Source organism: Somniosus microcephalus, chromosome 12 (assembly GCF_052327205.1).
Source record: "Somniosus microcephalus isolate GS21.2 chromosome 12, FLI_Smic_1.0, whole genome shotgun sequence".
NCBI lineage: Eukaryota > Metazoa > Chordata > Chondrichthyes > Squaliformes > Somniosidae > Somniosus > Somniosus microcephalus.
In genome coordinates this window covers 184,565,345-184,592,201 of record NC_140998.1, presented here as the reverse complement: position 1 = coordinate 184,592,201, position 26,857 = coordinate 184,565,345, and the positions used below count along the sequence as shown (strand labels likewise).

The window sequence follows — 26,857 nt, the reverse complement described above, 5'->3', positions numbered from 1 at the left end:
GGTCATCAAAATGTCCTCCACCACCACGGAGAAAACTATTGCAGTCCTACGGACCATTTTTGCCAGGAATGGCTTGCCAGAACAGATTTGTCCGACAACGGACCACAGTTTGTGTCCGAAGAGTTCCGGAAGTTCTTGAAAAAGAATGGGGTAAGGCATTACACATCCGCCCCGTATCATCCAGCCACAAATGGATTGGCTGAGAGGTTCGTACAAACCTTTAAGAAGGCAATAAAGGCTATGTACAATGACAACATTCCGCTGCAGCACAAGGTGGACAATTTCCTGTTCGCCTACCGGAATGCAACACATGCAGTCACCAACCAGGCCCCAGCCATGATGTTCTTTAACTGAAGGTTAAGATCTCGCCTGGATTTGCTCAGACCAAACGTATGAAGAGATGTTGAGAGTAAGCAATTCCAGCAAATCCATGAGAAGCCAACAAGGAGCTTCAATGTAGGGCAACCAGTCTTGGCCTGCGACTACCGAACAGAAAAATGGCAGCCAGGAACGATATGCACACGGCAGGGCCCACTAATGTACACAGTGGACGTTGGGGAGAGCATCGTGAGACGCCATGCTGACCAGACCCTAGTGTCGCAGGAACAAGTCAACCCCATGCCTCGCCCATACGTACCTGGTGATGAACCCGACGTACAGGTCGCATCTACCCCAGAAACAGTAGCATCGGAAGCTGATGAACCAACCGACGACAGGGGGCCAGAATCGCCTCCGCACCAAGAGCAAGACACTCGGGAAAGGCGCTATCCAGAAAGGATCAGGAAGCTTCCCCAAAGACTGAGGGCTAAAAATTCAGTTTGGGGCGCCCAGCTCGCCTGGGGGCCGGAATTACCGCTGCGCGCGGAGCCACTTGCGCCATCGGGATATTCAGTTTCAGTGCCCCAAGTAGAAGCCGGCCGCGAAACAAGGCTTTCGGCGCCCCGCTTGGGGCGCTGAAACTGAATATCGGCGCGCAAAGTGCCGCAGCGCCACACGCTGCGGCATGGCACACTGCGGTACTGCAGGCCTTCCTCCCACTGTTAAGGGGGAGGTGCCTGCAACAGCGCGATCCCCACTCGCGAGTGCCGGCAAATGAGCCCGGCACCAAGGGGAAGTGCCGGGCTCTCGGGAAACAGCCGGCAATGCCGCGGGGGGGGGGGTTTAGGAGGCCGGGGACGGAGGTGCGTGCAGGCGGCCGCCGAAAAAGCGGCCGGCCGCACCTCCACCTTAACTCGCCCCACTACCGCCACAGGTAGGCCCCTGTGTACCGGTCGCTATTTGCGGCCGGCGCGGAAGAGGCGGGCGCGACCTAATATGGCGCTCGGGGCGGTAGCGGGGCGCTGCACACACCGATGACATCATCGGTGGCGGCGCAGCGCTACAGGCTAACGCCGCCATTAGCGCCCCGCTAAATATCGCGGTGGTTGTGGCCAGAGGCGCTAAAGCCTCTGAGTGGCCTCTTTGGGCGCAAACTGGTGGCGCAAGCAACTGAATTTCTAGGCCTGAATATATAAATAGACTATTTTCAGCTAATGTTTCATGTTAAAATTGCTAATTATAATTAGTTTGATATTTAATTGTTAAATGAGTGTTATGGTACTGTTAATCTAAAAGGGTTGGAATTGTAATGTATATACCTTTAAGGGGGGAACTATCTTTTACAGCTCATGTATACTGCAGTACCGGCAGTGACCACACCTGTATATAGCACTGAGCAGTAATCTGTACAGATCAGTTCCAGTGTGAGCCACGTTGAGTAAACACCTGTTGTACCGTTCTCCTGCAGTCTGTGTCTTATTATACACGGACACAACAAATGAGATCCCCTCTCATTCTTCTAAACTCCAGCGAGTATAAGCCTAATCGACCCAATCTCTCTTCTTACGTCATTCCTGCCATCCCAGGTATCAGTCTGGTGAATCTTCGCTGCAGTCACTTCATGGCAAGAACATCCTTCCTCAGAAAAGGCAATCAAAACTGCTCATAGTACTCAAGGAGTGGTCTCACCAAGGCCCTGTACAACTGCAGTGGGCAGCACTCTCGCCTCTAAGACAGTAGGTCTTGCGTTCAAGTCCCACTCCAGAGACTTGAGCCCAAATTCCAAAGGCCGACACTCCCGCCGGCAGTACTGAGAGAGTGCTGCACTGTCGGAGGTAGCGTCTTTCTAATGAGACGTTAAACCGAGGCCAGGCCTGCCCTCTCAGGTCCCATGGCCATTATTAGAAGAAGAGCAGGAGTGTTCTGCCTGGTGTCCTGGGGCCAATATTCATCCCGCGACCAACATCACTGCTCATTATCTCATTGCTGTTTGTGGGAGCTTGCTGTGTGCAATTTGGCTGCCGCGTTTCCTACGCCACAACAGTGCCTACACTCCAAAACGTATTTCAGTGTCTGTGAAGAGCTTTAGTACATCCTGAGGTGGGGAAAGGTGGACATGTTTCAGATTCCGCGTCACTTTACACTGGTGGGGAGGGGGGCCATTCACCTACACCAGGATTTCTGACTTGACCACAAGGATGAAAGAAAGAAGGCGATGGGGAAAGAGCGGAGGAGGAGGGGGAGTCGGACCAACTGGACAGCTCTTGCAAAGAGCAGGCACAGGCCCGATGGCCTGAATGGCCTGAACCTGTGTTGTGAGATTCTAAAGCTATTTGAAAAGGTTGAATCTGAGAAGGAAAGGACCGTCAACCCCAGTGTGACCGCTGACCCCAGTGTGAACTCTAGGCCCGTCTCCGGTGCCAGCGCTGATTGGCCGCCGGCTCCACAGCAGCTTGGAGAACCGTACCTGCGATCTCCTTGTCTCTCGCCGTCAGGGTCGCATCGACCTGTCGAAGGGTCTCCGAGTGTTGCTTCTTACGTTCCAGGAAGGCTTGAAGGACTTGCTCAGCCTGCGGAGGGAATGGGGTTCGTGCGTTTTTAGAAAAGCTTGTTATCCTTCAACAGCGGGAGGTGTTCGAGCGAGAAACCGACGGGAAAGGTCAAAGGCCATCAGACAGGAGACACCCGCCGCATGAATTTGATGCCGAGCCATATACAGAGATATTAGGACAGGTGACCAAACGTTTCGAAAAAGTGGTCGTATTCAGGAGCGCCTTAAAGGAGGAGAGAGAGGCGGAGAGGTTTAGGGAGGGAACTCCAGAGCTCGGGGCCCAGGCAGCTGAAGGCACGGCTGCCAATGGTGGAGTGATTAAAATCGGGGATGCTCAACAGGCCAGAAGTGGAGGAGCGCAGAGATCTCGGAGGGTTGCGGAGCTGGAGGAGGTTACAGAGATAGGGAGGGGAGCGAGGCCCTGGAGGGATTTGAACACAAGGATGAGAATTTTTAAATTGAGGCGTTGCCAGACCCAGGAGCCAATGTAGGTCAGCGAGCACATTGGTGAACTGGACTTGGTGCGAGTTAGGATACGGGCAACCTTTGGCCAGGCTCCTCCCGGTCAACATCAAATGCTTAGGGATCCCAACTCAAATAATCCAGCAATGTTCTTGGCATTCCAAACCATACCTGGACTCCTTTCCCCGGTGTGGCTCGGTATCTCTCAACCAGCGTTTCCGTGTCCTTCTCAAACTCCATGTATCCTCCTGGCTTTGCATAAGACCCATTCTTGATCTTATCCTCCATCGTAGCTCCGAGTTCCATGATGATGGCGGTCGATTTGTCCACAGATTTTTGGCTGTTCTTCTCACACATGCTGGAGTATATTCTGGCCATGGCGTTCTATGATCAACAAGGACACAAGGTGCTAACGCGGATCGCAGCGCTATCTAATCAAGAAAGGCAGGACAACAGCACTGAGGTACTGATCCGCCATGATCTAATTGAATGGCAGAACATGCTCGAGGGGCTGAACGGCCTCCTCCTGTTCCTATCTTCCTATGTTCCACACATACTCCAGCAGCACTTGTGTGGCCGGACAGATTGGGAGAAGCGTCCCAATATTTCAGGTTGACTGTGTCGTTTGAGCAGGTCATTGTAATGCTCTAAAATCCTGATAAAACCCCAAACAGCCCATTCCTCTTCTGATAAAGGGACAATTAGCCACTCTCTGGGGCTTGTGCCATTCAGAAAAAAGAATTGAACAGATAAAACATTCCCAGCTGGTGTAGTTCCCCATTGGTCAATGGTGCACAAGGTGATGGCGGAGTGAGGAGAAAGACTTCAGCAGCTGGCTCCACAGCACCATCTAGTGGCCAGAGCACGTCACTACATCGTGACAGTTGACATCAACATTGACTAGGAACTGTTGACATAGGAATTTACAATGGAGAATCTTGTCACAAATGCTTCATCAAAAATTGTAACAGGAAGTAAGGCTTGTGGAGAGAAAAGGTTTTCCAATATCTGAATATATTTTACCAAAAACCTATCACCACACTTTAGTGTGAGTCATCAAAGAGTGCTGTGAGTTTGGGTAAGTGTGAGAGTTCTTTAATTGTTATTTCTCTTTAAATCATTCTTGATAAGATTACTTAAGCAGTTTAAGTAAAGGGGAAAAGTTAAATATTTGGGATACTGTTGGTTTAAGAAGAGTAAAACAAGGTTACACTGCAGTAGGAGTAAATTGGCACAGCAGGCAGTGGAAACCAGTTTTCTAACCAATCAGCAGGGGTGACTCATTTGGCTGTAAACAAACAAACAGTATAAAAAGATCAGTCCTAGTGCGAGTCATCAAAGAGTGCTGTGAGTTTGGGTGTGAGTTAGGGTAAGTGGGGTGTTAGGTGCTCTTTTCAAACTTTAACTCTGTGGGTTGTAGTTAATAAGGCCTTTCTGATGCAGAGTGACTGTTGGTAAACCATTTAACTGGTGTAACTAGAGGGATTGATTTAATTTAAATCCAATTAATTAAAGGGGATACTAGCATCTAAAATCGGGCAGAAGGTGTCCATAACTAACAATAAAAAATTTAATTAATTACATAGAATGGAGCAGGTGATGTGTTACTGTTGCGAGATGTGGGAGCCGGTGAACCCCATTGAGGCTCACGGTGATTACGTCTGTGACAAGTGTCTGCTGCTACAGGAACTCCAGCTCCGTGTTGATGAGCTGGAGTCTGAGCTTCAGACACTGCGACACATCAGGGAGGGGGAGAAGTACCTGGACTATGTGTATCAGGAGGTGGTCACACCTATGAAGTTAATTAATTCAGATGTAGCCCATGGTCAGGGACAGGACGGTGTGACTACGAGTGAGGCAGGTACGGGGATCCAGGAGGTAGAGCTGGAGGAGCCGCAGCCCTAGCTCTTGTCCAACATGTTCAAGGTTCTTACTCCCTGTGGGGACAGGAGCAGGGACTGCAGGGAGGATGAGCAACCTGGCCACAGCACCATGGAACAGGGGGCCATTCAAGAGGGGGGAGTAAATAGAAATGTTGTAGTGGTAGGGGATAGTATTATTAGGGGGATAGATAGAGTTCTCTCCAGCCGAGAGCGAGAATCCCAAAGGTTGTGTTGCCTACCCGGTGCCAGGGTTAAGGACATCTCCTCTGGGCTGGAAAGAAACTTGCAGTGGGAGGGGGTGGATCCAGTTGTCATGGTCCATGTTGGTACAAATGACGTAGATAGGACGAGGAAGCCAGTTCTGTTAAAGGAGTATGAGCAGCTAGGGGTCAAATTAAAAATCAGAACCTCAAGGGTAATAATCTCTGGATTATTACCTGAGCCATGAGCGAATTTGGCTAGGACAAATAAAATTAGAGAGTTAAATGCGTGGCTCAAAGACTGGTGTGGGAGAAATGGGTTTTGCTTCCTGGGACACTGGCACCAGTGCTGGGGCAGGAGGGAACTGTTCCATTGGGACGGGCTTCACTTGGCCAGTGCTGGGACTAGAGTCCTGGCGGATCATATAACTAGGGCTGTAGAGAGGGCTTTAAACTGACTAGTGGGGGGAAGGTTCCTAGAGAGCAAATAATAAAAATGACAACAGAGAAGGTCATAGACTTAGGTAGCAGTGGGGAAATTAAAAACCAGAGCGTGTCAGGAAGGGGCAGAAGGTATGGAGTAAAAGGTAAAGTAATAAAAAGGGCAAAAGCAGGAACTAAGTGTCACAAAACATATTTGAAAGTTCTCTATCTGAATGCACATAGCATTCGTAACAAAATAGACGAGTTAATGGCACAAATAACTACATATGGGTATGATCTTGTGGCCGTTACAGAAACATGGCTGCAGGGTGACAATGCCTGGGAATTAAACATACCAGGTTATTTAACGATCAGGAAGGACAGGCAGGAATGAAGGGGAGGTGGGGTGGCTATGTTAATAAAGGAAGGAATCACTGTAATACAGAGAAATGATATTGGGTCAAAAGATCAGGATAATGAAACAGTTTGGGTGGAGGTAAGGAATAATAAGGGGAAAAAAACACCAGTGGGCATAGTCTATAGGCCTCCGAACAGTTGCAACTCTGTTGGACGGAGTATCAATCAGGAAATAGTTGAGGCTTGTAATAAGGGAACATCTATAATTATGGGGGATTTTAACTATCATATTAATTGGACAAATCAAATTGGGCAGGGCTGCATTGAGGACGAGTTCATTGAGTGTATTAGGGATGGGTTTCTTGAGCAGTATGTAACTGAACCGACCAGGGGGCAAGCAACCTTAGAACTGTTCCTGTGTAACGAGACAGGATTAATTAAAAATGTCCTAGTAAAGGATCCCCTTGGAATGAGTGACCATAACATGGTTGAATTCCATATTCAATTAGAGGGTGAGAAGGTTGGATCTCAAACAGGCGTGCTAAGCTTGAATAAAGAAGACTATGAAGGTATGAGAGTGGAATTGAGTAGAGTGGATTGGGAAAATAGATTAAAGGGTAAGACGATACATTAAGTGGTGTACATTTAAGGAATTATTTTACAACTTCCAAAAAATATATATTCCACTGAGAAGAAAAGGGTGTAAAAGAAAAGACAGCCATCCGTGGCTAAGTAAAGAAATTAAGGATAGTATTCGACTAAAAACAAGGGCATATAAGGTAGCCAAATCTAGTGAGAGGATAGAGGATTGGGAAAACTTTAAAAGACAGCAAAAAATAACAAAAAGATTGATTAAGAAAGGGAAGATAGATTATGAAAGTAAATTAGCAAAAAATATAAAAACAGATAGTAAGAGTTTTTATAGTTATATAAAAAGAAAAATGGTGGCTAAAGTAAATGTTGGTCCCTTAGAGGATGAGACTGGGAAATTAATCGTGGGAAATATGGAGATGGCAAAAACACTGAATGAATATTTTGTATCAGTCTTTACAGTAGAAGACACTAAGAATACCCAACACTGGACAAACAGGGGGCTTTAGGGGGGGAGGAGCTAAACATGATCAAAATCACTAAGGAAGTGGTACTCGGTAAAATAATGGGACGCAAGGCGGATAAATCACCTGGACCTGATGGCTTACATCCTAGGGTCTTGAGGGAAGTGGCGGTAGGGATTGTGGATGCATTGGTAATAATTTTCCAAAACTCCCTGGACTCAGCAAACGTCCCGGCAGACTGGAAAACTGCTAATGTAACACCCTTATTTAAAAAGGGCAGTAGACAGAAGGCTGGAAACTATAGACCGGTTAGCCTAACATCAGTGGTAGGTAAAATTTTGGAGTCCATTATTAAGGAGACAGTAACAGGACATTTGGATAATCATAATTTAATAGGACAAAGTCAGCATGGTTTTATGAAGGGGAAGTCATGTTTGACAAATTTGCTGGAGTTCTTTGAGGAAGTAACATATAGGGTGGATAAAGGGGAACCAGTGGACGTAGTGTATTTAGACTTTTAAAAGGCATTTGACAAGGTGCCACACAAAAGATTATTGCTTAAGATAAAAAATCACGGGATTGGGGGTAATATTCTGGCATGGATAGAGGATTGGCTATCTAACAGAAGGCAGAGAGTTGGGATAAATGGTTCATTCTCAGACTGGCAATCAGTAACTAGTGGTGTTCCGCAGGGGTCAGTGCTGGGTCCCCAACTCTTTACAATCTATATTAACGATTTGGAGGAGGGGACCGAGTGTAACATATCAAAGTTTGCAGATGATACTAAGATGGGAGGGAAAGTAGTGAGTGAGGAGGACATAAAAAAACCTGCAAGGGGACATAGACAGGCTAAGTAAGTGGGCAGAGATTTGGCAGATGGAATACAATACTGGAAAGTGTGAGGTTATGCACTTTGGCAGGAAAAATCATAGAGCAAGTTATTATCTTAATGGCAAGAAACTGGAAAGTACTGAAGTACAAAGGGATCTGGGGGTCCTGGTGCACGAAACTCAAAAGGTTAGTATGCAGGTGCAGCAAGTGATTAAGAAGGCCAATGGAATGTTGGCTTTCATTGCTAGGGGGATAGAATATAAAAATAGGGAGATATTGCTTTAGTTGTACAAGGTATTGGTGCGACCGCACCTGGAATACTGCGTACAGTTTTGGTGTCCATACTTAAGAAAAGACATACTTGCTCTCGAGTCAGTACAAAGAAGGGATTAGACTGGACAGGGATGGATGGGCAGCGCAGACACGATGGGCCGAAGGGCCTCTTTCTGTGCTGTAAAACTCTATGACTCTATGACTCTAAGGTTCACTCAGTTAATCCCGGGGATGAGGGGATGGACATATGAGGAGAGGTTGAGTTGATTGGGACTCTACACATTGGAGTTCAGAAGAATGAGAGGCGATCTTATTGAAACATATAAGATTGTGAAGGGGTTGGATCGGATGGATGCGGGGAGGATGTTCCCGATGATGGGTGAAACTAGAACTAGGGGGCATAGTCTTAGAATAAGGGGCTGCTCTTTCAAAACTGAGATGAGGAGGAACTACTTCACTCAGAGGGTGGTAGGTCCATGGAATATGCTGCCCTAAGAAGCTGTAGAAGCTACATCATTACATAAATTTAAAACAGAAATAGACAGTTTCCTAGAAGTAAAGGGAATTAAGGGTTATGGGGAGCGGGCACGAATTTGGACATGAGTATAGGTTCGGATCGGACATGGCCCTGTGGGTAGCGGAGCGGGCCCAGGGGCCATGTAGCCTGATCCTGCTCCTATTTCGTGTGTCTAATTCTGTTAGATTCAGGAGATGGTTCTGTGATAGTAGATTGGCGGTTAGGATCAGATCAGCCATGATCTTATTGAATGGCGGAGCAGGCTCGAGGGGCCGATTGGCCTACTCCTGCTCCTATTTCTTATGTTCTTATGTTCTTATGTAGGATGTCAAGGCCTTGGAGAGGGCGCAGAGGAGATTCAGCAGAATGGTATCGGGTGAGGGACTTCAGTTGCATGGAGAGGCTGGAGAAGCTGGGGTTGTTCTTCTTGGAGCAGAGAAGGTTAAGAGGAGATACGATAGAGGTGTTGAAAATCATGAAGGATTTTGATAGAGTAGATAGGGAGAAACAGTTTCCAGTGGCAGTTGGGTCTTTCTATGAAAGATGTAGACATAAGAGATGCCGGTGACCACAACACCGATACAAGTTAACTCACCATGAGTTCCTGCTGGTACATCTGCCCTTGGTCCTGGAAGCATCGTTTCATGAAGAGTTGAAGGGCCTGGGACTGACACCAATCATGGATCTCCGATAGTTCCTGCAACGTTGCTGTCGGGAGCCGGACCAGTTCTATCATTCTCTCCTCGTAGGAGAGAGGCACGGGGTGGGGTGGGGAGGGGGAGAGAAAATACTGGCATCAAAAACACACACAGGGTTACTCCTGGAGGCACATTGCCATCCATTCCCTTTAAACACCGAATGCTGGCAGCTTGCAATGGGAGCGATTGAGCGGTGGCTATTTCCCTTTAACCGCAGGAGCTGGGAGGAGGAGTTGGAGGAGGGGAGAAGGAGGGGAGGGGGATGGAGGAGTGGGAGAAGGGGAGGGTGAGGAGGAGGATGGAGGCGGGCGGAGGAGTGGGAGAAGGGGAGGATGAGGAGGAGGATGGAGGGGTGGAGGAGTGGGAGAAGGGGAGGGTGAGGAGGAGGATGGAGGCGGGTGGAGGACTGGGAGAAGGGGAGGATGAGGAGAAGGATGTAGTCTATAGGCCTCCGAACAGTTGCAACTCTGTTGGACGGAGCATTAATCAGGAAATAGTTGAGGCTTGTAATAAGCGAACAGTTATAATTATGGGGGATTTTAACTATCATATTAACTGGACAAATCAAATTGGGCAGAGCAGCCTTGAAGATGAGTTCATTGAGTGTATTAGGGATGGGTTTCTTGAGCAGTATGTAACTGAACCGACCAGGGGGCAAGCAAACTTAGATTTGGTCCTGTGTAATGAGACAGGATTAATTAAAAATGTCCTAGTCAAGGATCCCCTTGGAATGAGTGACCATAACATGGTTGAGTTCCATATTCAATTAGAGGGTGAGAAGGTTGGATCTCAAACAAGCATGCTGAGCTTGAATAAAGCAGACTATGAAGGTATGAGAGCGGAATTGATTAGAGTGGACTGGGAAAATAGATTAAAGTGTAAGACGGTACATGATCAGTGGTGTACATTTAAGGAGTTATTTTACAACTCCCAAAAACAATATATTCCACTGAGGAAAAAAGTGTGTAAAAGAAAAGATAGCCATCCGTGGCTAAGTAAAGTAATTAAGGATAGTATCCGACTAAAAACAAGGGCATATCAGGTAGCCAAATCTAGTGGGAGGATGGAAGATTGGGAAGTCTTTAAAATACAGCAAAAAATAACTAAAAGATTGATTAAGAAAGGGAAGATAGATTATGAAAGTAAATTAGCAAAAAATATAAAAACAGACAGTAAAAGTTTCTATAGTTATATAAAAAGAAAAAAGGTGGCTAAAGTAAATGTTGGTCCCTTAGAGGATGAGACCAGGAAATTAATGGTGGGAAACATGGAGATGGCAAAAACACTGAACAATTATTTTGTTTCAGTCTTTACAGTAGAGGACACTAAGAATATCCCAACACTAGACAAACAGGGGGCTCTAGTGGGGGAGGAACTAAATACGATTAAAATCACTAAGGAAGTGGTACTTGGTAAAATAATGGGACTCAAGGCGGATAAATCCCCTGGACCTGATGGCTTGCATCCTAGGGTCTTGAGGGAAGTAGCGGTAGGGATTGTGGATGCATTGGTAATAATTTTCCAAAACTCACTGGACTCAGCAAAGGTCCCGGCAGATTGGAAAACTGCTAATGTAACACCCTTATTTAAAAAGGGTAGTAGGCAGAAGGCTGGAAACTATAGACCTGTTAGCCTAACATCTGTGGTTGGTAAAATGTTAGAGTCCATTATTAAGGAGACAGTAACGGGACATTTGGATAAACATAATTTAATAGGGCAAACTCAGCATGGTTTCATGAAGGGGAAGTCATGTTTGACAAATTTGCTGGAGTTTTTTGAGGAAGTAACATATAGGGTGGATAAAGGGGAACCAGTGGACGTAGTGTATTTAGACATCCAAAAGGCATTTGACAAGGTGCCACACAAAAGATTATTGCTTAAGATAAAAAATCACGGGATTGGGGGTAATATTCTGGCCTGGGTGGAGAATTGGCTCTCTAATAGAAAGCAGAGAGTTGGGATAAATGGTTCGTTCTCAGATTGGCAACCAGTAACTAGTGGTGTTCCGCAGGGGTCAGTGCTGGGTCCCCAACTCTTTACAATCTATATTAACGATTTGGAGGAATGGACCGAGTGTAACATATCAAAGTTTGCAGATGATACAAAAATGGGACGGAAAGTAGTGAGCGAGGAGGACATAAAAAACCTGCAAAGGGACATAGACAGGCTAAGTAAGTGGGCAGAGATTTGGCAGATGGAATACAATACTGGAAAGTGTGAGGTTATGCACTTTGGCAGGAAAAATCATAGAGCAAGTTATTATCTTAATGGCAAGAAACTGGAAAGTACTGTAGTGCAAAGGGATCTGGGGGTCCTGGTGCACGAAACTCAAAAAGTTAGTATGCAGGTGCAGCAAGTGATCAAGAAGGCCAATGGAATGTTGGCTTTTATTGCTAGGGGGATGGAATATAAAAACAGGGTGGTATTGCTGCAGTTGTACAAGGTATTGGTGAGACTGCACCTGAAATACTGCATACAGTTTTGGTGTCCATACTTAAGAAAAGACATACTTGCTCTCGAGTCAGTACAAAGAAGGTTCACTCGGTTAATCCCAGGGATGAGGGGGTGGTCATATGAGGAGAGGTTGAGTAGATTGGGACTCTACTCATTGGAGTTCAGAAGAATGAGAGGCGACCTTATTGAAACATATAAGATTGTGAAGGGGCTTGATCGGGTGGATGTGGTGAGGATGTTCCCAATGATGGGTGAAACTAGAACTAGGGGGCATAATCTTAAAATAAGGGGCTGCTCTTTCAAAACTGAGATGAGGAGAAACTTCTTCACTCAGAGGGTGGTAGGTTTGTGGAATTTGCTGCCCCAGAAAGCTGTGGAAGCTACATCATTAAATAAATTTAAAACAGAAATAGATAGTTTCCTAGAAGTAAAGGGAATTAAGGGTTACGGGGAGCGGGCAGGAAATTGGACATGAGTCTAGGTTCGGAATTGTCATGGCCCTGTGGGTAGTGGAGTGGGCCCAGGGGCCGTGTAACCTGGTTCTGCTCCTACTGTGTTCTAATTCTGTGTTAGATTTCAGGAGATGGTTTTATTCCTGTTCCTGGCTGGGGTGGAGATCGCCTTTACAGAAGGTAAGTACTGTAGAAAATATAGGGACAGAGTGATCTCCTGGAAGAGTTTCGATCGCCTAGATGGGTCGGAGAGGAATTTCCCAGATTTTTTTCTCCCAAATTGGCCATTGGGTCTTTATCTGGTTTTTCGCCTCTCCCGGGAGATCACATGGGTTCGGGTGGATGCACAGTGATAGAAGATTTGAGGTTAGGATCAGATCAGCCATGATCCTATTGAATGGTGGAGCAGGCTCGAGGGGCCGATTGGCCTACTCCTGCTCCTATTTCTTATGTTCTTATAAGGATGGAGGGAGGTGGAGGAGTGGGAGAAGGGGAGGATGAGGAGGAGGATGGAGGGGGTGGAGGAGTGGGAGAAGGGGAGGATGGAGGCGGGTGGAGGAGTGGGAGAAGGGGAGGATGAGGAGAAGGATGGAGGGAGATGGAGGAGTGGGAGAAGGGGAGGATGAGGAGGAGGATGGAGTGGAGGAGTGGGAGAAGGGGAGGATGAGGAGGAGGATGGAGGGGGTGGAGGAGTGGGAGAAGGGGAGGAGAACCACAGAAACCACAGAAACCCCACAGTGCAGATAGAGGCCATTTCGGCCCATCGAGCCTGCACCGACACATATCCCACCCGATCCCCGTAACCCCTACACCAACACATATCCCACCCTATCCCCGTAACCCCACGTATTTAATCCCCCTAACACTAAGGGTCAATTTATCATAGTCAATCAACCTAACCCGCACATCTTTGGACTGTGGGAGGAAACCGGAGCACCCGGAGGAAACCCACGCAAACACGGGGAGAATGTGCAAACTCCACACAGACAGTCACCCGAGGCCAGATTCGAACCCGGGTCCCTGGCGCTGTGAGGCAACAGTGCTAACCACTATGCCACCGTGCTTCTGAGGGAGGTTAAGAGGAGCAGGAGGAGGAGGAGGGGGAGGGAAGGAAGAAGAGGAAGATTTCATGTCTAGCCATTTGATGTGAGTGAAGACCGGAGGGTTTCTGTAATTGTGGTGAAACAGGCTCGAGGGTTCCTATGTATCCAACTCACTGTTCAGGGACAGGGTGCAGGGGAGGTTTACCAGAATGATTCCAGGGATGAGGGACTTCAGTTATGTGGAGAGACTGGAGAAGCTGGGATTGTTCTGCTCAGAGCAGAGAAGGCTAAGGGGAGATTTAATAGAGGTGTTCAATATTATGAAGGGTTTTGATAGAGTAGATAGAGAGAAACTGTTTCCAGTGGCAGGAGGGTCAGTAACCAGAGGAAACAGATTTAAGGTAATTGGCAAAAGAACCAGAGGGGGAGATGAGGAGAGTTTTTTTATGCAGCAAATTCAATAGTAACTTTCAAAAGGGGAACTGGCAAATATTTGAAAAGGAGAAAGTTGTAGGGCGATGGGGAAAGAGCAGGGGAAGTGGGATTAATTGGAGAGCTCCTTCAAAGAGCCGGCACAGGCACAATGGGCCAAATGGCCTCCTCCTGTGCTGTAGGTTTCTCTGATTGAATGAAGTGCGGATGGTGCAGGTGGTGGGACTGTCCCAGTATTAGTGAGCCACACTGAGCCTCACCCTCTCGCACATGGGCTTTGCCATCACTTCGCTGTTCCTCTATATCGAGCGCAGTGTCCTGAACCAGGAACTCTAGCACTTACATCTCCCGCTGACTGTGTGGCCTCCTTTCAGTCTCTTTATCTGCGCTGTGCTGTAAACGTAATCCACAAAATCTCCGGCCTGCTTCACGAAGGCCGGATCCAGGCAGGAGTCTGGATACTGATCCATGTTTTTCATCACTGCCTTATCGGCTGGTCTGTCAAACACAAAGCATTTCCGGGTGGGGAAGTAATTCCTGATGCACTCCCTGGGCAGGTTGTAGCCTTGAACAGTTTTTCTTGAGCCTGGCAGGAAAGAAAATATACAACAAAATATCAACTTTTAAAAGGCCAAATCCACACCTGCACGAATCAGGATCGTGAGCTGTAGCTCAGTGACTAGTTCACTCTCTCTCGCCTCAGAGTCAGAAGGTTGTGGGCGTAGTGTATGTACCTTTAAGGGGAGAACTACTTTTTACAGCTCCTGTATACTGTCGTACCAGCAGTGACCACACTTGTATATAAACCCTGAGTAGGGATCTGTAGAGTTGGTTTTAGAGTAACCCTCATCCAGTAAACACCTGTTGATTGTTCCCTGCAGTCTCTTGTCTAATTATTGAAGGACACACAACATCAAGATACACGGATCTAACATTGGCGACGAGAAGATTCAAACCTACCTGCACCTCTGCATCACCTCCCAAGGATTCGCTCCTGGAGAACAGTGAAAGAAGAAGGCCGAGTCCAGAAGCACGGGCGTCGACCACGGGAAAGCCCCCAGCCATCCAGCGGAGATTTGAGCATCGCAGGGTTGGCTGTCGAGAGCCGGGCTTGGTTCTCCAGTCACGGTGGTCCAGCAAAACAGGCTGGCAACAGGTACGGCGCAGACCCTTCCCGGACAGCGGCGGCTAGAGCCGAACGACGGCACAGAAAAAGGCCGAGCAGCGTCGATGGGAGGAGAGAGAGGGCAGAGCGCACAGGGCACAGCCGGTATTCAGGACCGAGCGGCGTCGACGGGAGAAGAGAGAGGGTAGAGCGCACGGGGCGCAGCCGGTGTTCAAGGGCCGAGCAGCGTCAGCGGGGAAGAAAGGAAAGCGCGGGAGATGCCATTTTGAGCCGCAGCGGAGAAGAAGGGAGAGCGCGGGAGACACTATTTTGAGCCAGTCTAACCACACCCAGGGATGCCGAAGAGTGGCAGTGTCACAGCATTCGACAATGAAGTCGAAGATTGGACGACATATGTCGAACGCATAGAAGTGTACTGCAAGACGAATGAAGTGCCAGATGGCAGGAAAGCGCTGGTATTGTTGAATTCAATGGGTGCAAAAACGTATGGCTTACTGCGAAACCTAGTAACCCCAGAGAAGCCAGTGGAAAAGGATTTTGAAAACATAGTGTCAATCCTACAGGACCACTTAAACCCCACACCGCTGCTGATAGCAGAAAGATTTAAGTTTCACAAAAGGAACCAGCATACAGATGAAAGTAATGCTGAGTTTTTAACGGAACTGCACAAGCTATCGAAACACTGCTAGTTTGGAACGGGACTAGCAGATACTTTAAGGGACAAGTTTGTGTGCGGGCTTCAAAGTGAAGGAACCCAGAAACGGCTTCTATCAGAAAAGGATCTTACGCTGGACAAGGCTTTCAGCATGGCAGTATCACACGAAGCAGCAGCACGGGGCGCGGCAGAGATACAATGGAGACCGCAAGAATATGGCACAAATGAAATGTCATACAGAACAGTGAAGTGCTTTCACTGCGGCAGAACAACACACGACCTTAAGGATTGCTGGTTCAAGGACAAAGTGTGCAGACAGTGTGGGAAAGTAGGACACATAGCAAGAGTCTGCAGGTCGGGAAGGAAAACCAGCAGCAAGAAATCTCCACAGGAGAAGTACAAGGTACATAAGGTGACTGAGAGTAGTTCAGACGAACAGAAAAGGGATACAGACTCCGGAAGCAAGGAGCTGGGTTGTCTGAAACTACATAATGTGATCAAAACGGAGGATCACCAAACTATCTGGGTCACGCTCAAGATAGCCGGAGTCCAAGTAAAAATGGAATTGGACACAGGATCAGCCCTAACAGTCATAAACCGAAGGGACTACAAGCGGCTATTCTCACATATACCCTTGAGAGATACAGAGATTGTCTTGAAGACGTACACGGGGCAAAAAGTCTACCCCAAAGGAAAAATAAGGGTGAACGTTATATATAACGGCAAGGAAACACCAAAAATGGACCTATATGTATTGCCAGATGGAGGACCACCACGACTAGGACGTGAATGGATCCGGAAGATATAGCTAGATTGGCATTCCATACAAGCACTGACTGTAGATGCCAAAAAGGATGATGACGTTACACCTGGACGACTGTCAAAAATGCTAACTGACGCACAAGAAGTGTTCCAGGAGGGACTCAGAACACTAAAAGGCATAACAGCGACGATCAAAATAGAGGAAAATGCAAGCTCAAAGTTTTTTAAGGCCAGACCGGTGCCTTATGCGATCCACCCAGCCGTCGAAGCAGAGCTGGAGGGTTTGGAACGTTCAGGAACACTGTCCAAAGTGGACTGGAGCGAGTGGGCTACACCCATCGTTCCTGTAATGAAGAGGTCATTGAGTAATACGCCTGGGGAACCAAAGAAGGTTCGCATCTGTAGGGACTTTAAGGTGACAGTGAACCCAGTCCTTCACACGGTACAATAGCGGCTTCCGCGGATTGAAGATATTTTCGCCACGCTATCTGGAGGGAAACGCTTCACTAAGATTGATCTGGCCCAGGCGTACCTGCAAATGGAGGTAGAAGGAGCCTCGAAACAGTACCTCACAATCAACACTCATAAAGGTCTCTACCAATACAACCGGCTGGTGTTCGGGGTAGCATCAGCTCCAGCTATTTGGCAAAGGGCAATGGATCAAGTCCTGCAAGGGATTCCAGGGACCCAGTGTTATTTGGACGGCATCCTGGTCATGGGCAAAAATGAGTGATCACCTCGCCAACCTGGAGCAGGTGCTTACTAGATTGAAGGAATATGGGCTCCGAGCTAATCACCACAAATGCGAGTTTTTCCAGAAGCAGATCTCGTATTGTGGCCACGTTATTGATGAAGAGGGGTTACATAAGTCCCCTGAAAAGATTGAGGCAGTAGTCAAGGCTCCAGCACCGGAAACTGTGTCAGAACTGAGGTCGTTCCTCGGGCTGGTGAACTACTACCATAAGTTCTTGCTGAATTTGTCTACAGTCCTACACCCACTGAACACCCTACTGCAAACGGGGGCACCATGGAAGTGGAGTGACGAATGTAAACGAGCTTTCCAGAAGAGCAAAGCATTGATCACATCAAAAGAGGCGTTGGCCCATTTCAACCCAGCACTACCAATTCGGTTGGTGTGTGATGCATCACCCTATGGCATTGGAGCGGTGCTGTCGCACATATTCTCGGACGGCTCGGAGAGGCCAGTAGCCTTTGCGTCTCGGTCACTAACCTCAGCCGAGCGTAACTACGCCCAGATTGACAGGGAGGCCCTCAGCCTAGTGTGGGGAGTGAAAAAGTTCAATCACTATCTGCACGGGCAGAAGTTCACGTTGCTGACTGACCACCAACCACTTGCCTCCATCTTTAATCCAAAGAAGGGCGTTCCGGTGATGACTGCGCAACGGCTACAAAGATGGTCCCTTTTTCTAGGGGCGAACCAATATGAAATCGAGTATAAGGGCACGAAACAGCATGGAAACGCTGATGGGCTATCACGCCTGCCACTGCCTACTGCAGAGGAAGCACCAGAAGTGGACCCTGTTGAAATATTTCATTCGACTATAATTGAACGCTTGCCAGTAACTAATGCTGATATAGAGAAGGAGACCTGAAATGACCCGACACTGTCTCGGGTATATGACTTGACGGTGAAGGGATGGCCAACACATGGCGGCTCACTGTTGCCAGCATTCTCATCCAGAAGAGAACAGCTGTCAGTATGCCAGGGGACCTTGATGTGTGGATCCCGAGTGGTAATTCCACCCAAGTTAAGGGAGAGAGTGCTCAATGAGCTTCACGAAGGCCATCTGGGAGGGGTGAAAATGAAAAGCCTTGCTAGGGCTTATGTGTGGTGGCCGGGGATTGATCAGCAAATCGAGGACCTGACAAAGAGCTGCTCAGGATGCCAGAAGGTCCAAAATGCACCACCACATGCCCCTCTACACCCATGGGAGTGGCCCTCATCTCCATGGCAACGGGTGCATATTGATTTTGCTGGCCCATTCATGGACTCAATGTTTTTAATACCCATGGATGCGCACTCGAAATGGCCTGAGGTGATCAAAATGTCCTCCCCCACCACGGAGAAAACTATTGCAGTCCTACGGACCATATTTGCCAGGAGCGGCTTGCCAGAGCAGATTTGCTCTGATAATGGACCACAGTTTGTGTCCGAAGAGTTTGGAAGATTTATGAAAAGGAATGGGGTAAGGCATTACACATCCGCCCCGTATCATCCAGCCACAAATGGATTGGCTGAGAGGTTCGTAGAAACCTTTAAAAAAGCAGTAAGGGCCATGTGCGATGACGACATTCCACTGCAGCATAAGGTGGACAATTTCCTGCTAGCCTACAGAAATGCGACACATGCAGTCACCAACCAGACCCCGGCCATGATGTTCTTTAACCGAAGGTTCAGATCTCGTCTGGATTTGCTCAGACCAAATGTACGAAGAGATGTTGAGAATAAGCAATTCCAGCACATCAATGAGAAGCCGACAAGGAGCTTCAATGTAGGGCAACCAGTCTTGGCCCACGACTACCGAACAGAGAAATGGCAACCAGGAACGATATGCACATGGCAGGGGCCACTAATGTACACAGTGGATGTTGGGGAGAACATTGTGAGATGCCATGTTGACCAGATCCTAGAGTCACAGGAACGAGTCAACCCCATGTCTCGCGTACATGGTGATGAACCCAACATACAGGTAGCATCTACCCCAGAAACAGTATGGGGCTGCAACGACTGTCCGATTTTAAACTGTCCTTTTTCTCGGCTCTCTTTGTGACTGTCCGAGCTTGTTGATTCAAGCTTCCTCCAGTGTCTTCTTCCAAGCTGTTTCTTCCTCCTCAAGCTGTGTGTCCGGGGTGCTGCGCTCCGTGCTTCAACTGCTGAAAGGTCTCTTCAGTTATGTTAAATCTGTGAGTTGTTCAAGTAATTAATACTCAGACTTAATCAGTAACAATAAAACAGGTCTTTACTGGTTGGAGGTAGGGACTATACGTAGGTCTTTACTTCATGCCCACAGGCGGGAACTGAGGGGAGATCAGTACCCACAGTACTATTTATACCCCTATGGCCAGGAGTGGTACTGCGTATCACTACGCCCAACAAGTAGTGCAGTCCTGTCCATAGGTTCAAAGTAGCACACATATTACATACACAACATTCCTCCCTTCCTAGCTTTACAGTCATCTCCCCATTTAACATAACGTAATAACATATATACATATATAACTTCAGGTTTACATAACAGAATAACATAGATACATAGATAACTTCATGTCAAAACAGATCACAGATTCAGTCTCTGCGGAAAACAGTTCACAGATTCAATCTCTGTGGTGTAGTCGGTTCACGTTGCTGGAGTGACTCATTCAATAGTCCTTCCATGGATTTAACAGTTTGAACTTCCGAACTGAATTGGCTCCGTTCGGAGGGACCACGTGTGTGATCTGGTAGAGGTAATAATGGTTCAGATGGGTCATCTTCTGTTTCGACTTTTCCTTTTCTGCTTCTTGGAGACTCTCTGGGCTCCACTGTCAGCTGCCAGCTGCATGCGCAGTTCCTCCTTCTCTCCCTCCTTTTTCCGTAGTAGAGCCACCTTCTCCCGATGTTCCGTAGACTTTCGGTGCTCCTCCATGATTTCTGTATGGTGGGAGTCGAAGTTACAAGTTGGGCAGGACAGGACATAGTAATATTCGGTGTCGTCCTGATCTAGGCCAGCGAGAGGGTCTTCTATTTCCTCCATACCCAGCTGGGCGTTAGCCAGCTTTTGTTCCAAGTCCAGACATCTTTCCTGAAGAGACTTCTTTACGCGTACCTCTTCATCCAGCTTTTTCTGGGCTTTCAGCAAGTCGTTTACTAATGACCTCATTTGAGATTTTACTACTTCAACTTCTTTTGGAGATTGATTGATCGGACTATTCAATCCCTCTACCGGAGCAGCTGTTTCAGCGGTCTGTTGTTCTACGTTGACGTGAGTCAGCGTACTTTTGGCATCCAAGGGCTGCTCTGTTGCAGTCATCTCAGTCTGTGTTGCCACCTCAGCTCTTCCAATAACCTTTGAGAGCTCCGAACCCCTTTCGTTTGAATATTGAAGTTCGTGTTCAAGTTTTTCCCATTTCAGAGTCCTGTCCTTCAGCATATGCAGGAGTTGGCTGACCGTTAACTCCTCTGACATCAGACGTTTTGTGTGCTCCTGCTCCATTTTCTCCATCAGCTGCTTCTGTTGTCTTTCCAGATTCTCCAACTCTATATCAAAGAACTCTTTCGTTGCATTCAACTCTTGCTCACAACGGCGAAGCATTTGTTCTAATTGCTGTTGTAGTTTGAAATGGAGTTGAGTTCGAGCCCGGTGTCCCTCAGAAATGGGCACATCAGTAGACTTGCCAGACTCAGAATCCACAGTTAAACTATGTTGTTGTTGCTCAGTGGAATTCTGTGCTGAAACTTTGTCTTTTGCACCTGAGTTGGGCTTACCATCATCCGTTCCAGAGTCTGGGCCGACTATCTTCACCGAGTTCTCACTCGTTATTGTTTGTAGGAAATGCCAGTCCATATTCATTTTCCTAATCCACTCCCGTCCTAGTAGTGGAGAACCTCCTTCAGATATCACATATAAGTCCATTATTTGACTGTCTTCGCCCTTGTGGACCACTGCAACCTCTATTTTCCCGATGGGGTACACTCTTTGCCCCGTGTATGTTTTCAATATAATCCCCGTATCCTGTAGGGGAATATGTTGGAATAACTTTCCGTAATCTTTCTTATTTATGACCGTCAATGCCGATCCAGTGTCCAATTCCAGTTTTACTTGGACTCCTTCTATCTGAAGAGTGACCCAAATTGTCTGGAGGTCTGCACCCTTACCAGCGTTGAGTACTCTTAAGCTAGCCAGTTCATTACAGCTTAAGCTAGCCAGTTCATTACTGCTAGCGTCTGAATCGGACTCCTGTTCGGTCACCTTGTGTACCTTTGCGTATTTTCCTTGCGGTGACTTCTTGTTGCTGGTCTTCTTCCCTGACCTGCATACTCTAGCTATATGTCCAAGCCTACCACAAGTTCTACATTCTTGGTTTTTAAACCAACACTGGTTCTGATCATGCGTTGTCTTTCCACAACGATAACATTTGCCAGAACTCACACCCAATTTGTGTGCACTGAGCTCCGGTGACCGTAGCTGCATTACTGCCGTGCCTCTCGCTGCGGCTTCGTGTGCTGCTGCCATAGTGACCGCCTTCTCAAGCGTCAGCTCATTCTCCTCGAGCAGTCGCTTTTGTGTATCCTGTTTAAATAAACCACACACAAATTTGTCTCAAAGTGCCTCTGTCAGTCCCGTTCCAAACTGGCAATATTTCGCTAATTTACGCAATTCCAGCAAATAATCAGCATTGCTTTCATGCTGTAGCTGCCTTCTGTCGTAAAATTTAAATCGTTCCGCTAGCATCAGCGGCGTGGGGTTTAGATGATCTTTCAGGACAGTAACAATCTCATCGAACGTCTTATCCGCCGGTTCATCTGGTGATAACAGGTGTTTCAATTGCCCGTATGTCTTCGCACCCATTAAATTTAATAATGTTAGAGCTTTATCTTGGTCACGAATTTTATTGGCCTTACAATAATTTTTTACTCTTTCAACATATATGGCCCAATCTTCAAGGTCACTATCAAAGGTGCTAATATTCCCGTGTTTAGGCATTGTAGATTTGCAATTTCTCAGATTTTTTTTTTTTACTGCTATCCAAGATGGCGGCTTCCCGCTCTTGCCGTCGTCCTCCGCCCACAAAATGGCAGTTTTCCCGCACTTGGCGGTCTTCACCCGTCCCCCAACGCCGTCTCCCTTCAGCCCCCGAGTGCGGCCCTTATCTTCGCCGCGATCGCCCGAGTGCGGCCCTTATCAGCGGATGCGATCGCTGGATCGCGAAGCGGCTCTCGGCTCTTATCAGGAGATGCGATCGCTCTGTTGAAACGCCTCCCGCTCGAAGCGGCTCTCGCGCCCTATTCCTCCAGCTCCCCCAGCCCCGTTCGTGCGGCCAACTGCCTGTCGCGTCGCTGCCCGTCTCAGACAACGGCTTACCCACCACCAAGCTGGAGAAGAAGCTGACGGTCGCCGATGGAGGCTCCGAGGTCAGGATGTCTTCCAGTGGGGTGGAGAGGGTGGAAACCTCTTTGCAATGTCCTGGCTGTGGACGAAGCTGCCGTGGAGTGACTGCCGCAGGGTCCGAATCAGACTCGTCGCCAGTGTTAAATCTGTGAGTTGTTCAAGTAATTAATACTCAGACTTAATCAGTAACAATAAAACAGGTCTTTACTGGTTGGAGGTAGGGACTATACGTAGGTCTTTACTTCATGCCCACAGGCGGGAACTGAGGGGAGATCAGTACCCACAGTACTATTTATACCCCTATGGCCAGGAGTGGTACTGCGTATCACTACGCCCAACAAGTAGTGCAGTCCTGTCCATAGGTTCAAGTAGCACACATATTACATACACAACAAGTTATACCTTTCTTCCCGAGGCCTCACTTCCCGCCCAAAATCAGGTTAGTCTTTGTTTTAACTTTGGCGGGCTTTGAGCACAGCGGGGCAGTTATTATATTTAAAATCATTTTAAGCGGCTGGTAACAGGCCCATCTCTGGTTGGAAATGGCTTTCATTGTTTTGAATGTCCTGCTGACCTCGTTATCTAGTCCTGGGTGCTGTTCTCATGAATATGAAATTGTCCCCTTTTGTCTGTGTAGTGTATGTGCCTTTAAGACAGAACTACTTTACAGCTCCTGTATACTGTAGTACCGGCAGTGACCACACCTGTATATAAGCTTTGCGCATGCCTCTGCACCCCCAGTCTTGAGACTACCCTCCTCCAGTAAATACCTGTTTCTTGTTAAGTTACAGCATCCGTGTGGTTATTGAAAAACAGCATACCCTCAGAATCACGGATCTAACAGTGGCGACGAGTGTCGATTCGAATCTAACTGCAACTAAAAAAAAAAGTCGAGGCCAGGAACACGGGCGTCGACCACGATGAACCGCCCAGTCGTCAGGCAGAGAGTGAACATCGCAGGGGAGGCTGTGGAGAGCCGGGCTTGGTTCCCCAGCCACGACAATCAGCAAGAGACTGACGACAGGTCCAGCGCAGACCCTTCCCGGGCAGCGGCGGCTGGAGCCAACCGACGGCGGAGAGAAAGCTGAGCAGCGTCGATGGGATAAGACAGAGGGTGAAGTGCACAGGGCGCAGCCGGGGGTTAAAAAGCGAGCGGCGTCGAGAAAAAAAAAAAAAAAAACCGGAGAGAGAGAGGGTGAAGCAACAGCCGGGTTCAAGACCGAGTGGCGCGAGAAAAAATAAATAAAAAGAAGAACGCACAGAGCACAGCCAGGGCTCACGGGCTGAACAGGGTCCGTGGGGAGAAGAAGTGAGAGTGCGGGAGACACCATTGAGCCGCGGAGAAGAAGGAAGAGCGCGGGAGACGCCATTTTTTGAAGCCGCAGCGGAGAAGAAGGGCAAGCGCGGGAAGGAAGGAAAGCACGGGAGATGCCATTTTGTGCCAGCGGAGAAGAAGGGGAAGCATGGGAGATGCCATTTTTGACAGTTAAATCACACCCAGGGATGCCGAAGAGTGGCAGTATCTCTACGTTCGACAATGAAGTCGAAGATTGGGCGACATATGTGGAACGTATTGAGGTGTACTGCAGGGCGAATTAAGTGCCAGATGCTAGTAAAGCACTGGTTTTGTTAAATTCCATGGGTGCAAAAACTTATGGGTTACTATGAAATCTAACAGCCCCAGAGAAGCCGGTGAACAAGAATTTCGAAAGCATAGTAGAAATCCTACAGGACCACTGAAACCCCACACCGCTGCTGATAGCAGAACGATTTAAGTTCCATAAAAGGAACCAACACAAAGACGAAAGCAATGCTGAGTACCTAACGGAACTGCGCAAGCTATCGAAACACTGCCAGTTTGGAGCGGGACTAGCAGATGCGTTAAGGGACAAGTTTGTGTGTGGGCTACAAAGTGAAGGAACCCAGAAACAGCTTCTATCAGAAAAGGATCTTACGCTGGACAAGGCTTTCAGTATGGCAGTATCACACGAAGCAGCCGCAAGGGGCGCTGCAGAGATACAATGGAGACCGCAAGAATATGGCACCAATGAAATGTCCTGTGGAACAGGGAAGTGCTATCGCTGCGGCAGAACAACACATGACCAGAAGGATTGTTGGTTCAAGGACCAAGTGTGCAGACAGTGTGGAAAAGCAGGACACATAGCAAGAGTCTGTGGGTCTGGGAAGAAAACCAACAGTAAGAAATCTCCACAGGAGAAGTGCAAAAAGGTACACCAGGTGATGGACAGTGGTTCAGACGAACAGAAAAGTGACACAGGCTCCGGAAGCAAGGCACTGGGTTGTCTGAAACTACATAAGGCAACAGAAATGGAGGATCACCAGACTATCTGGGTTACACTCAAGATAGATGGAGTCCAAGTGAAAATGGAATTGGACACAGGATCAGCCCTAACAGTCATAAACCAAAGTGACTACAAGCGGCTATTTTCACATATACCCTTGAAAGCTACAGAGATTGCCTTGAAGATGTATACGGGGCAAAAAGTCTACCCCAGAGGAAAAATAAGGGTGAAAGTGATATATAAAGGCCAGGAAATACCTAAAATGGATATATATGTATTGCCAGATGGAGGACCACCACTGCTAGGACGTGAATGGATCCGGAAGATACAATTAGATTGGCATTCCATACAGGCACTGAAGGTTGAGGCCAAAAAGGATGACGACGTCACACCTGGACGGCTGTCAAAAATGCTAACTGACACAAAAGAAGTGTTCCAGGAGGGACTAGGAACACTAAAAGGCATAACAGCAACGATTAAAATAGAGGAGAATGCAAGCCCAAAGTTTCTGAAGGCCAGGCCAGTGCCTTATGCGAACAGACCAGCAGTTGAAGCAGAGATGAAAGGGTTGGAACGTTCAGGAGTACTGTTCAAAGTGGACTGGAGCGAGTGGGCTACACCCATCATTCCTGTAATGAAGAGGTCGTTGAGTAATACGCCTGGGGAACCAAAGAAGGTCCGCATCTGTGGGGATTTTAAGGTGACAGTGAACCCAGTCCTTCACACGGTACAATATCCGCTTCCACGAATTGAGGATATTTTCGCCTCGCTATCTGGAGGTAAATGCTTCACCAAAATTGATCTAGCCCAGGCGTACTTGCAAATGGAGGTAGAAGAAGCTTCGAAACAATACCTTACGATTAATACTCATAAAGGTCTCTATCAATACAATCGGCTGGTGTTTGGAGTAGCCTCGGCTCCGGCTATTTGGCAAAGGGCAATGGATCAGGTCCTGCAAGAGATTCCAGGGACCCAGTGTTATTTGGACGACATCTTGGTCACGGGCGAAAATGACTGTGATCACCTCGCCAACTTGGAAAAGGTACTCACCAGATTAAAGGGGTATGGGCTACGAGCTAATCGCCACAAGTGCGAGTTTTTCCAGAAACAGATCTCGTATTGTGGCCACGTCATCGATGAAGAGGGGTTACATAAGTCCCCTGAAAAGTTTGAGGCAGTAGTCAAGGTTCCAGCACCGGAAAATGTGTCACAACTGAGGTCGTTCCTAGGACTGGTAAACTGCTACCACAAGTTCTTACCAAATTTGTCCACGGTATTACACCCACTGAACACCCTACTGCAAACAGGGGTACCATGGAAAAGGGATGACGAACGTAGACAAGCTTTCCAGAAGTGTAAAGAATTGATCACATCAAAAGAGGTGTTGGCCCATTTCAACCCAGCACTACCAATTCGTTTGGCATGTGATGCATCACCCTATGGTATTGGAGCGGTGCTGTCGCACAAATTCCCAGACGGGTTGGAGAGGCCAGTCGCCTTTGCGTCTCGGTCACTAACCTCAGCCGAGCGCAACTACGCCCAGATTGACAGGGAGGCCCTCAGCCTAGTATGGGGTGTAAAAAAATTCAACCACTATCTGCATGGGCAGAAGTTCACCTTGCTGACTGACCACCAACCACTTGTCTCCATCTTTAATCCTAAGAAGGGCGTTCCAGTGATGGCTGCACAACGGTTACAAAGATGGTCCCTGTTTCTAGGGGCAAATCAATATGAAATAGAATATAAAGGCACGAAACAGCATGGGAACGCTGATGGGCTATCGCGCCTGCCACTGCCTACTGTGGAGGAAGCACCAGCAGTGGACCCTATCGAGATATTTTATTCGTCAATAATTGAACGATTGCCAGTAACGAACACGGGTATAGAGAAGGAGACCCGTAATGATCCGACGCTGTCTCGGGTATATGATTTGACGGTGTGGGGATGGCCAA

The 26,857-nt window shown here is 47.8% G+C and overlaps 1 pseudogene; it reads right to left on the bottom strand.

Annotated features, from left to right (window-relative positions):
* The window catches only part of LOC147109757 (guanylate-binding protein 7-like), a 367,888-nt pseudogene that overhangs the window by 34,588 nt on the left and 306,443 nt on the right, over window positions 1–26,857 (bottom strand).